At 40.9% G+C, this 13,045-nt stretch overlaps 1 long non-coding RNA gene across 1 annotated transcript; it reads left to right on the forward strand.

Moving 5' to 3' along the window:
* The first annotated feature begins 9,004 nt into the window (after window positions 1-9,004).
* On the forward strand, window positions 9,005-12,694 carry LOC110785023 (uncharacterized). Its single transcript, XR_002532458.2, has 5 exons — window positions 9,005-9,292; window positions 9,687-9,791; window positions 10,328-10,525; window positions 11,997-12,127; window positions 12,388-12,694. It is a non-coding gene; the product is annotated as an uncharacterized lncRNA (long non-coding RNA).
* Window positions 12,695-13,045: the final 351 nt, after the last annotated feature.

Below are 13,045 nucleotides of genomic sequence, written 5' to 3' on the forward strand. Positions count from 1 at the left end.
ATGGGGAGCAAGTACTTCTCCCTCGATCCTGAACCTTTTCCTGGCAAACTACCAGAAAAGTTTAGTTCATCTGACTTACCAAAGTTTAAAGCCACTGACAATCCCCGTGATCATCTATTGAGCTTTGTGAATGCCATGAACTTGAAAGGCGTGGACAAGTCCATGTATTTACCTGCCTTTCCTTTGTCCTTGGAACCTGTGCCGCTCAAATGGTACTACCACCAGGACCCTAAGCTCTTCCCCACTTGGGAAGACTTTGTTAATGTTTTCATCAAGCAATACTCGTCGAACATGGATTTTCAAGTCACCATGCGCGAGCTGGAAGTCCTCTTCCAAAAGAAAAATGAAGGTTTCACAACCTACTTTGCTAGATAGAGGGACCAGGCGGCCCAACTAATCAATAGGCCTCCCGAAACAGAGTTGGTCCAAAAATTCATTGACAACCTGGACCCGGCTTACAGACAACACCTTAGGTACCTGGGACTTGACACTTTCAAAAGAGTTTATGATGTGGGAATAAAGATCGAGGATGACCTCGCAAAAACAATAAAAAGTAAACCCGCATACAAAAGCAACGCCTACAACAGGGGCAACACATCCCAAGCCCAAGAAGTCCATGCCGTAGAGGAGACTCCCGCCCGAAGAAGCCCTGGAAGATGGGTCCGAGACCGAAAGTTTGCCCCACTCGGGTCGACTTTGGTACAAGCCTTTGAAAGACTAACCAATCAAGGAAAGTTGAGGCCTATAGGCCCCACCCGTGACCCTCATGTCAAGAGCAAATATTGGGTCGAAGGTACTTACTGCAAATTCCATCAAGGAAATGGGCACGACACTGAAAACTGCTGGAATCTAAAAAACACAATCCAGGACATGATAGAGGATGAAGTGATACCTCTCCCTAACGTTGGCAAACCCAACAACAACAAGAGCCCACTCGGCTCTTGTCACATCTCTTTTGACCAACCAGAAAATGAGAACTTCGACCCTACGGTGTACGTTACACCCCAAGGAGCACCACTCGTTGTGGTCCCTATGGATCGAATCGAGAGAGAAGTGTGCGGTGTGTGGGATGATGATGCTGAAGATATCTACCTATCTCAAGTATCGGGCCAAGACCTCTTTACTGAAACTTGGCCGGGTATGCTCTCATTGACACCACCCCTCAGGAACCCGAAGTCGACAATCTCACCCAACCCAGAAGGATATACCAACCGGATATTCGCCCACCTCCCATGGACGATATCCCAGTCAGGCAAACTCCTGAGAATGGACGGCACACCACCATCGCAGAAGTCATTGAAAATCCTCTCTTGAAGCAACTAAAGAGAACTAAGGCCGAGATTACCATCTGGGATCTCATGTGTACTTCGAAGGAGCATCGCGAAAAACTTATTCGCTCACTTGACCTCATCTCAGTGCCTACGGATATCACACCTGACTCATTGGTTAACCACGTCACGAGAGATGCCGGAGAAAAGGCCATAATTTTTACTGACAAAGACTTACCCAAAGAGGGGGGTGCTCACAATAAAGCCCTCTATCTAGTGGTTGGATGCAAAGGACAAAACATCCCCCTAGCGCTCGTAGATAACGGTTCGGCAGTTAACGTTTGCCCATTGCGAACCGCCCATTGCCTTCCAAACCTCCACGCAAGGAGTACGAGCTTATGATAACTCTCGAAGGCCTGTGTTGGGAAAAATCAACCTTTCAATACAAACCGGGCCTGTGGCACGCACCACGGAGTTTCAAATAATCGACATCAAGCCCACTCTCAACCTCCTCTTGGGGCGACCTTGGCTCCATGACATAGGAGGTGTGGCTTCTACCTTGCACCAAATGGTTAAACTTAACCATAACGGGGTAATTCTGGAAATCCGCGCCCCTCCTCTCGGCATCAGTTGTACTATGGTTGGAACGGCCGAAACTGCAGACGACCTTTATGGGTTTCAAATGGATGAAGCAATCCAGTTCATCGAAGACTATGATCCAGCATTCCTAGACCCGCAAGCATCCCGAGTCATCCCTAGAATGCTGTTAGCTCAAGGTTATTTCCCAGGAACCCCATTGGGCATAAGGAAGAAGGACTGCACGTTCCATCCTTTACCCAACAAATCTACTCCCTTTGGCCTAGGCTATGAACCAACGGAGGAAGATATTGCTGACCGCTTGTCTAGGCTACGCCTTAACAAGGCCAAACAAACCAACCTCCTTCCCCCGTATCAAAGAACCCTTAACGGAATGTTCGTTCGGGAAGGAGAAGAACACCCATGCTGTGATTTCCCTCAAACCTTCGTTCAGGATGGCTTGCTAAAACCCGGATTTGAAATTCTCCATGACTGCCACACCTTGGATGAGGCACCCCACCTCACCAAGACCAAAACAGCTGAAATATTGGACAACCAGGCTCTATGGACATTGTTCAACGAATCGAGGCCTATGGAGGACGAGACTGTGATGACTACCCTAGCTTTACAAGATGAAGGTTTCGATCCAACCCGGTTAATCTCTCCTGCGTCAACACTAGAAGAGGCCGAGGACGGATGGGTGAAGACATGTCAGTGGGTCAACACAAAAGGAATAGAATTCAAGACGAGTACCGGTGAAGGACCAAAGTTTTACGAGACTAAACCCAAGGCTTGAGCCATATAGAACACCTTAGTAAAAAGCGCCTAGTAGTTCTTTAGATTGATAGAAAAAAATAAAGCTTTAGATGGTCCTAAGACCCCTTAGAATATAGGCTAATTTTGTTTCAGTGTGTTTTCCTTACTTTCCAAATTAATAAAGGCGTAAGATTTCTCCTAAAAACTTTTGTTCTAACACTAAATAAGCACCAAACGTACTTGCAAATACAAAAACAAAGAGGCGGCCAACTCTAGGCCCAATAAACAAGGCCCACTCGGTCTTGAAATCGTGACATCGAAACTCATCAAAAAAAATCCAAAGAAAGCCATACTATCATATTGCCACAACATAAGGGTCTAACCCATGCAACCCAAAGAAATCAAGAAGGAAATCAAATTCAAAATGTTGCTAAAAAAAATACATCCATAAAATAGAACACCATCATTCCCAGCCCACGCCTCAGACCACTCAAAAGCCTACACAAAGATCTTCATATCTTCCCCACACTAACCCCATTCTCAAAACCGTTTCGAGTCACGAATAGAAAAAATTAATCCGGAAAAAAATACATCTCACGCTAACAGTCAAAAAAAAAAAAGCCTCCGAAATAGCCTCAAAATTGATTTTAATACGAGTAAAAAGCAAAGCACAAAACAAAGAGAAAAGAACTAAATGCAAGAACATGTGAAGCAAAGCGTCAAAAACGACCGCCCAGAAATCATTTTCAGCGCCCAGGGCTGGGCACCGAAATCTTTGACGCCCCAGCCTGGGCGTTGAAACTCTCTGCCTTCCTAAATTTTTCAGAAGTGCTCGTCATTTTATCCGCACATAACGGAAAAATAACGAACACTTGGGGGGTACAACACATATTCAAACATGCGTACCGAAAAAATAGCCGAACAAAAAAACACATCGAATTTCATTTTTACAGATACGCGGCTTACGGCAAAAAAAAAACAACAGACTAAAATAATGATAATACTTCACTCATTTTACCAATTAAATAATATGTTTCCACCTCAGGGCATATCTATTAAAATTCGGCATCCTAGAATTTATTCTAGCCAGAACTACGCGCGACCTGATTCTAAGTTACAAAATATTTAACAAAGCTACGTAGGCAATCCTATTTATGGATTCGGTCCAATCAAGTAAAAAACATATATACATTGTGCAAGAGTGTTAGACAAATATAAAAAAAAAAAGGGGGGGGGGGAGAAGCAAAAAAGAAAGTAAAAATAAAATACGCCTTTATTAAAAAAAATGATAAGAAGGAAAACAAAAGTGCTAAGAAGGAAAAAACAAACACAACTGAAATAAATAAAGGGCAACTACACCCTAGCAAGAACTACACTACTCTAGTTCTTCCGGATCATCAAATAAAGTCTTGTAGAGGGCAATGTTCGCAGGGTCCACCCCCACAGTTTTCTACGCTGCCCCTATATCAATCTCCATAAGAACCGGCTCCTGGACACTAACTTCCAAAAATGCCAAGGCTTCAGAAACATTCTCAGTTTGAACAGCTATAGCCCGCTCAGCCTCAAGGGCAGAGACAATGGTGGGGGAAGGATTATCGACATCAACTGGATTAGTCACTGTTTCTACTGGCGGCTGAGCCTTCCTAACCCATACATTGTTCCGACGACGATCTCCGCGAGAGCTTGCATTTCTTTTAGCAACGGCAGGCCCCTTCATGTTAGGCATCTTCTTAGGCCTAGAACTGGAACGGGGAGGAACTTCCTTTCGCTTTCGATCAGGACGAGCTTTCACAGTCTTAATACCATGGGTGCGAGGATTGGCAGAATCACGGCCCTCGTATCTAACCCGAATATGAGGTATCAAAAGCTCAGCCGGCTCCCCATTTCGAGCCTAGGTCCTCACAGCTTTATCATCGGAACTCATCCACAACTTGTAGTTTTCAGAAAGACCCACAAAGCCATTTGTAGCCACGGCCCAACGCGGGAGACCATCATAATACTTAGCCCATGCTTGAACCCGTGCTTGTGAAAAGGCCGCTACTTTAGGTGGTACTGTATCAGAAAAGGGGATAGTCTGCCTTAAGCCGTATTGACGCATGACTCGGTAAGGAAAAATATAAATGGGCCTAGATAGCCCCAGCAGAGATACATATACTGACACATCAGAACCCCCTGTCATAGTAGTCAAACCCCACCACGGTACCACCCACTTAATAGAACAGATACCATGAGTAAAAAAGGAAGCCCACTCGGCCTCGTCCTGGCCTCGGTGCAAATACTTCCGGTTACCCAAGGCTATAGGGCGATAATTGTTTAGGATCGGCAAGAGTTTCTAAGAACCTAAGTCGTTTCATGAGCCAAATCTGCAAAAACGGGTACGATCAGATCAAAAAAAAATAACAAACGAAACCTGGGGCGCAGTTTCAACGCCCAGGACCAGGCGGCGAAAATTCTAACGCCCAGCCCTGGGCGCTGAAACTCAGCTCCAGGCAGGACGAGTAAAAAAAAGGTGAAAAAAAAATATATGTGCACAAAGAAAAGGTCGATTACCTGCAGTAATAGGGGGCTCCCCTTAAAATATTCTGATTTGGCATTCTTCTTCAACTCATCCGCACTCAGCAAAGTCTCGGCAACAACCAACGGCATAATAGAATAGCAACTTTCCATCTGGCTAATCAAAGGGATCAACCTTATGTCACCGAACTCACCATTGTTATTCGACAGCAAATAATGATTCAACAAGCAAAATACAAGGGCTCGAATGTTCAATTTCTGTTCGGTCATATTTTTACTAGGCCTAAAGTGATGTTTTACAAGCTTTGCCAAATTAACCTCATCACCTACAACAATCTCAGCAAGCATGTTAGCATCTAGTCCTAGGAAAGTCCCTATGGTTGTTTTACCCTCTTCAATGGTGCCAGGGGTGGCAGGAGTAGCATTAGTAGGATAACCAAGGATCGCAGCAAATTCATCTGGCAAAGGACATATTTCATTGCCCCGAAAAACAAAAACATGGTGATCGGAATCCCAAAATCTCATGGCTGCATACAGAAAGTTATAATCGATATTAATTTGCTGTAAGCCTAAAAGTGCCTCTAAGTGGTATTCTTTCAACAAAGCCTTTTCTGTAGGAGTAAGGGCTCTTAGCCAACGCCTAACAGCTCGTTGGAGTGAGAAGGGAGGAATCGACATGATAAAAGCAATGAGGAATTAAAGCTAAGCAACTACAAGAGAGAAGAAAATTGAGAGTGATGGAAAAGAGGGACGTATCTAGCCCCTATATATAGCTGAAGACATCAAGTGACATCCTGATCCCATTCGGAAACGCGTTAAGAAATCCGAAAACCAAAAATCGCCAGGAAAAGACTTTCAGCGCCCACGGCTGGGCGCCGAAATGATTAACGCCTAGCCTTGGACGCTGAGAATGCAGCCCAAGGCCCGGATCTCACAAAACGCGGAATAGCAAAAGGACTTAAAACCCTGTCGGTAGACACGAGGCCCTATTGCAATCAAGATAAAGCCCAAAAGCACCTTTAGCACCCAAATAGTAAAAATGAATGTTAAAACTTGGTCGAAACTTAGACTCGTCTCAAGGAATATATATGTACACTTTTCAAAACAAATATAAGAAAAATAAAGATCAAGGTCATTCTTCGAAACACCAAAAAAATGTTGTTAAGTCGTTGGTTTCTCAAAATGAAAAATGTTTGTTTGTCAAAAGGTTAATCTGGGCCAAGCTAAGCTTGATATTATTGAAAAATAAACTTCGTTGCCTGGAAAATGAAGTCGCACTCTACGACTTCGCCAAAATAGCATACCACTATAAAGGTCGCTCGCACATACGAGCACGACCCCAAACATGATTAAAGGATGTTATAAAATACGTACCTCTCTTGGCAAGAAATGACCGTCAAGCCCGAATGCTTGGGGGCTCGAAAAAAATATACTCCAACAAAGAGTGTGCGAAGTCAAAATTATTTTCCCGGACTACGCCATACACAGTCCCATGTTTGGATAATCTCAAAAAAGAAAAAAAAACGGATTCCGACCTCAGAGTAAAGGTCGTCGTTGATACTTGTACATGGTCCTCTGATCAAAGACCAAGCGGTGGCAAAAATCGAGCCGTAAAGACTAGCTCGAAACCACAAAAGAAGACGACCACAAGACAAAGGTCCGTCTAAACCCGTTGTCAACCCACATTCAGGTTACAACTAAATCCGAGCATCCTTCGAAAGAATTCGCTCTTGCAAGAATGAATAAAAGAAATTCTCAAAAGAAATCACGATGTACAAAAAATAGGAACTTGCCCATCTTCAGTTGGCAGGGTCGCGTCACGAACCACGCGGGTTCCAAATCGAACAAACGAATTCAGGGACGTCCACCCTCAGCGGACAGGGCTCGCCCCCCTCAACGGGCGGGTCTGCGTCACTAGCCGCGCAGGTCCTCAGTTTTCGAAAAATAGAATCTTCAAAAAACAAAAATGAAACAGGCTCGCCATCTTCAGCCGGCGGGGTCTATGTCACAAACCACATAGGTCCTTATTTTCAAAAAGCACAAAAAAAATTCAAAATAGATTCGTCCACTTCTATCGGACGGGGTGTCCACCCTTAGCGGACAGGTTCGCCATCTTCAGCCGGCGGGGTCTACGTCACAAATCGCGTAGGTCCTTATTTTCAAATTTCAAAACAGATTCGTCCACTTCTATCGGACGGGGTGTCCACCCTTAGCGGACAGGCTCGCCATCTTTAGCCGGTGGGGTCTACGCCACTAACCGCGCAGGTCCTTAGTCGCCGTAGCGATAACTTTTTCTGGTCTCCCCTTTTTCCAAAAAATTAAAGGATTGGTTTTCCGTTTTTCTAAAAAAGAACGATATGAGTAGTTTTCCTTTTTTTTCCACAAATTAAGGGCCTGTTCGGTATAACTGTCAGTTTTCAATTTTTGGTTTTTTGGTTTAGTAAGTCATATAATTTAGATTGAATTACGAACTAAAAAATAGTCATACATATTGTAATCATGTTAATTTTGAAAACTGACAACAAAAAACTGGAAACTACTTTTTGTGGTTTTCATATTTTGGTTTTTAGTTTTGTAAAAAACAGAAATCTGGAAACAAAAAACGATACCGAACGAGCCCTAAAGGATTGGTTTTCCGTTTTTCCAAAAAAGAGCGATGTGCTGGATTTTCCTTCGTTTTACGTCCCATAAAAACAAGGGGGTTTTCTCGTTTAGCTAACCCTGAAAACGAGAATATTTAAAAACATTTTTACCTCGTGATTGGGCTTGGCCAGGCCCAATTACACTTTATAGCTTTGATTTCGAAAACATCTGTAGCTACTCCCAATGACAAAGTGAGGGAGTTTCTACGCATCTTTAGATACTTCCAATGACAAAGTGAGGGAGTTTCTATACTATCCGTTGATAAATCCCAATGACACGTGAGGGATATGTCGACACTTCAAGTGATGACCCTTAAGTCAAACGTTATCACTCGGGGGCTCGTGAGACCCTCGCAAAACAGGTCACCATGGCTTGTGTGACGCACTCCGTCTAATACTTTGACCATCGTCTTACTCCAAGACTCAGTCAAAGTGGGGGCTAACTGTAGACACCTACTTTTGTCCCCATTCCCGAAAGGGAAGGTTCGATGATGAGAACATAAATCTCCACTTGGCAACGCATCTCCTATAAAATAACGAATCTCAATCACCCTTTTCATTTCACCCGAAACCTTCTATTTATAGAAACCTGCTATTTATGGAAACCTGCTAAAATTAGTAATTGCCGTAATGGGTAGTTATTAAGAGTGGCAAGTCATAAAAGATAGAAACCTGTCAGAATTAGGGGTTGCACTCCAACATAAATCCTAAATGAGATAGAAATTACAAAAGGAATCCTATTCCTAATATGATTCAAAAATAAGAGTTACGTATTAATTAAAATCCTAACGAGCCTAGAGTTCGTAACGGGCCCAGAAGCATTCCGTCATAAAGTTAATACGCGGTAAAAGACTCGAATAAGTCTCAAACACTCCGGATTCTAAGGGTCCAAATCTGACAAAGAAAACGGCCCAGACCCTATTTTCAACGCCTGGCTCTGGGCGCCGAAATCTTCGGCGCCCAGCCCTGGGCGCTGAAATTACCTGGGACGTGTTCTTTCCTAATTCTTCGTGGATTAGAGCTCTAAAATTACACTAGTAGAAAAAACTTCATTTGCAACCCATCATTTGCAACCCATGTAATGAGTAGAAGTTGCAAATTATCTTTAGTCAACGCGGGTCAGACTTTAATGAGTTATTATTAGCGTACTATTAGCCATAAACGCTGCGAGAAATTGGAAAAAAATTAAAAAATTATTAGCAGCTTGGACATGTCCCTACACGCTGCAACCGTGTCACTTAGTTGCAGCTCACACCCTTCTCCGCGGTGCAATCTGGCCTTTTCTAGATTCAAAAAAAAAACTCTCGAACTCTCCGTCTATGTCACAATTCTCTCTCAAACCCTAGCATTCTTCTTCCTCCCCTCCCTGAATCTCTCCTTGATATCTTCCTCCAATCTTTAATGGATTCATCTTTCTTTGATTTTGTCCCAAGTCTTTCCATCCTGGTCATAGAGAGAGAAACAGAGGGCGGAAGAGAGAGAAAGACGCCGACCTTTTGCTATGCTCAACGTTCTACCATTTCTTCGCCAATTGCGGTAGGGATTTGACGCCATACTCTTTGTTTTTCTTCGATCTTTAATTTATTTATTATGTTTCGTTGATTTGATTATTTTTAGGGTTGATTTGTTGTTCTTGGTTTGACTTGTTTATTTGATGTACAATTTTGGGGTTTCATCGATTCAGCGACTAACTCTGGTCATTTAGGGTTAATTTTTTAGGTTTTTGAAGTTATTTTGATTGATTTTGTTGATTTTTGGGTCAAATTGTGTCTGCTTATTTGGAATTCAGAAAGTTCATATTTGTTTGATTTTCGTATTTTTGAATTACCTGCGATGAGATTTGCTTTGACCCGTGCAATTGGGTTATTTCGTTCTCAAATTTTTGGTTCTCTGATATCTGGGTTTTTTTTTATTGTCAATTTCTGTAAAGCTAGGAGTTTGCTTCTGATTTGTAAGCAGTGAAGGCCAGTTTTGATGTTGCTGGTGATAAATTCAATGTTGTGCTGCTGACAAGTCCCGCATGCTTGGAGAACAGGTACCTCTCTTCGCCTGTTCTTTCTATGTAGTTTAGAACTAAGCTAAAAAGTTTAATTTTCAACTAGAATTTAACTTCACTATTGCTCCATTAGGACTCTTTTAGAGTTTTGCTCCATAACCTTGTTGTTAAAGAGCATACATGTTGTTTTGATAATGTCAGGAGGTACGACTGAACTTGGTAGAAAATTAACAAGGTTATGAAGCTTATGCCTTGTACTCCCATACGTCCCTAAAAAGTTGCCCCAGTTATAAAAAAAATGGACGTCCCTATTTGTTTAATGCACTGAATTTCCACCCATCCCCCAAACTAGGGTTCATACTAGGGGAATAACATCGTTTATAATATTCTCATTATTTCCTGCAAGTCTTAGAGCTGTCTGGAACACTGCAAAGGTATAGCCTGGGTCCATCGTTGCTATTTTTTGTTCTTGGAACTGTAGGCCTTGCTGTAATTTTCTAGTGAACCTATTTATGTTAATTTAAGTGAATTTTATTCTCTTTTATTGATGATCTAATTGCACACTACACCAACAGGTTGTAAAGGGTGCTTCACGGATCATTGGTGTAAATCTCATTCATACTTTATTCCTCTAAATCTGGGGTCACGCATCAAGGATACCTCAAAATCTTTCGATTTTGCGTCAAGTATTCAACCAGGAGAGAGATAAAGAGAGGGAGGACGCTAAACTTCGTTGCGCTCTGCTAGCATCAATCTCCGTCTTTGACTTTGCGGTAGGGCTTCAAATTATCTGTTTTTTTATTCGAATATTGTTTTATTTATGTTATTTGGGTGATTTGATTATTTTGTGTGTGATTTATTGTTCTTCATTTGATTTAGTACTTAAATAAAACTTTGATTGATCGATTCATGTTATTTTAGGGTTAGTTTGTTGTTTTTTATAACGTTATTTGGGTTGATTAATATGGGGCCAAATTGATTCGAGATTTTTGGTATTCACTCGATTTTTTGGTTTATTTCTGTATATTTGAATCCTTTGCAATTCGGATCTCATTTCTCCCTGTGCAATTATTATCTAATTTATCCCGTGTAATTAGGTTGTTTCTTTCTCAAAGTTTTGGTTCTTTGGTTCCCTGTTCATCTCCTTAATATTGTCCAACTGGTAGATCTGTTGTACAACTCATATTATGTGTTTGAAAATCTAATAATTTTCAATAATTTGTATGATTTTTTGAGCATTTAATTGTAATTTTTGGATGCCAATTTGGGAAAAGTTCTCAGGTCTGTTTGCTTTTGTATTATTTGAATTGGGTAAAAGTCACGTATATTCGAATCACCTGCAACGAGATTTTCTTTGACCCGTGCAATTGGATTATTTCGTTGTCAAAGTTTTGGCTGTCTGATATCTGGTTTTTTTATTGTCAATTTCTGATAGGCAGTGTTCTGTTTAAATGGTTCTCATCAATCTCTGATAGGCAGGGTTCTGGTTCAAATGGTTTGTTTCATTTTGGTTCAAATCGCATAATACAGTCATATGTAAACACCTTCATGGGTCATCACGCGAGTGCTTTCATTGAGAATCAATTGGGAGTTCACTAGTCTTGTTTGGGGTTGGGTTGTTGTTTCTTTTTTTACTGGGTTTGTTGGTGTTGCTCTGTCTGAGATTTGCTCCTCTTTTCCGGTTAGTCAAACTTGTTTTGTTGAACTCGCCACTGTTTTTCTATCTGTTCTTATTATTATTTCTTGTTCTTGAATATGATTGTTTTTTCCAATTGTGAATTATGTTGTTTCGAGTAATGGATGTAAATACAGAGTCCGGACCCTTTTTTTACCTTAATTACTCATGTCGGATACTCGGATTGTCTGACACTAGATGATACTTTGACAAAAAAGATTGACAGTAATAATGTTGTGGTGTCTGTAATAATGTAGTTTTCTCTTCCCCTTTTCCTTTTGTGGGTGGGGGTGGGTTAAGGTGCAGACTGCAGACTGCAGACATGAGAAGCTCAAGTATATCTAGATTTCTGTTGTTGAAATTTGGTTTAGGTCCTCTTTAAGAGACTAAATAGCTTTCACCAGTTGTAGTTCTGACTTTAACTGAACATTCTTTTCATTGACATACTGGTCTAATGTACTGTTTTCTGTTAGATGGATGAAAATGGCTCCTCTTACGAAGCAAGTTTTATTAGTTCCGGTAAAAGCTTTGTTCTTTGAAGATGCTAATGTTTGATAAACTCGGGACAGGTATTTTGCAAGACTTATGAGTAGAAATGAAGCCATACAGAGAACGAAGCTCCTAATGCAGAAAAGTTTGTCACATGGTGCCCCCAGCCCAAAACTGTCCAAAATGATAGAAATTTTAGTAGATCATTTCAGTATGTATCTCAATTCTTCATTTCATGATTTTCAGTCATTTCTAGTGATAAGGCCTGCTCCATTCAGTTCTTATTGAGAAACTTGTCTTTTTTACTGTCCCTTGGGTTTAATCTTGTGTTATAATTTATAAAAGATTACTTAGGATGTTGTAGAATAAAGAGATCTTTTTATTAGTGTTGCTGCAATTCTTATTGCATTTTTCATTTCTGTAATTAAGTGGATTATTTTTTAACCACTCTGCTATATGTTTTGTGAACAGGACATATGAATAACAAGACATATGAATAACAGAAGCATAAAAGATGCACTAATGGCTGAGGAGAAGTTCTTCTGTAGCCGCCCGGTATATAGACTTGTTTCTCTTTTCTTCATTTTAGTTTTTGATGGAGTTGTAGAGTTTATTGCTAACCTTTCTTTTTAGATATGGCGTTGGATGCCAGTTGTAACATGTATGGATGTTGGAGCATATATGAATGTTATGTATTATATACAGGTTTTTATATTAATTTCCGTTTTGGCCGGGTTTCACATATTACAAGAGAAACTATGGCAAAATTTCTGCAAAATTATGTTTATGTTGTAATGTTTTTATTATAACTTGTTGTCAAAATAATAGGATTGTCCATGGATATGCTACTATATAATATGCATATGATATGGGCTATTATATTTATATTTTTTTTAAAAAAAAACATTATTTGCAGCGCGTGTAATCAAACTGCGCTGCAAAATAAAAACTAATAGCAACGCGTAATACTGAACAAGTCGCTGCAACTAATATTTATTCACAACTTATAGTGATTAATATGAGTTGCAAGTAATACAGTATTTGCAACTTATACAGGTCCATATGCGCTGCAATTAACCAACTATTTGCAGCGTTTGTGTTCGCTACAAAAAAGTATACGGTATTTGCA

The sequence above is a fragment of the Spinacia oleracea genome, chromosome 6 (assembly GCF_020520425.1).
Source record: "Spinacia oleracea cultivar Varoflay chromosome 6, BTI_SOV_V1, whole genome shotgun sequence".
Classification (NCBI taxonomy): domain Eukaryota; kingdom Viridiplantae; phylum Streptophyta; class Magnoliopsida; order Caryophyllales; family Amaranthaceae; genus Spinacia; species Spinacia oleracea.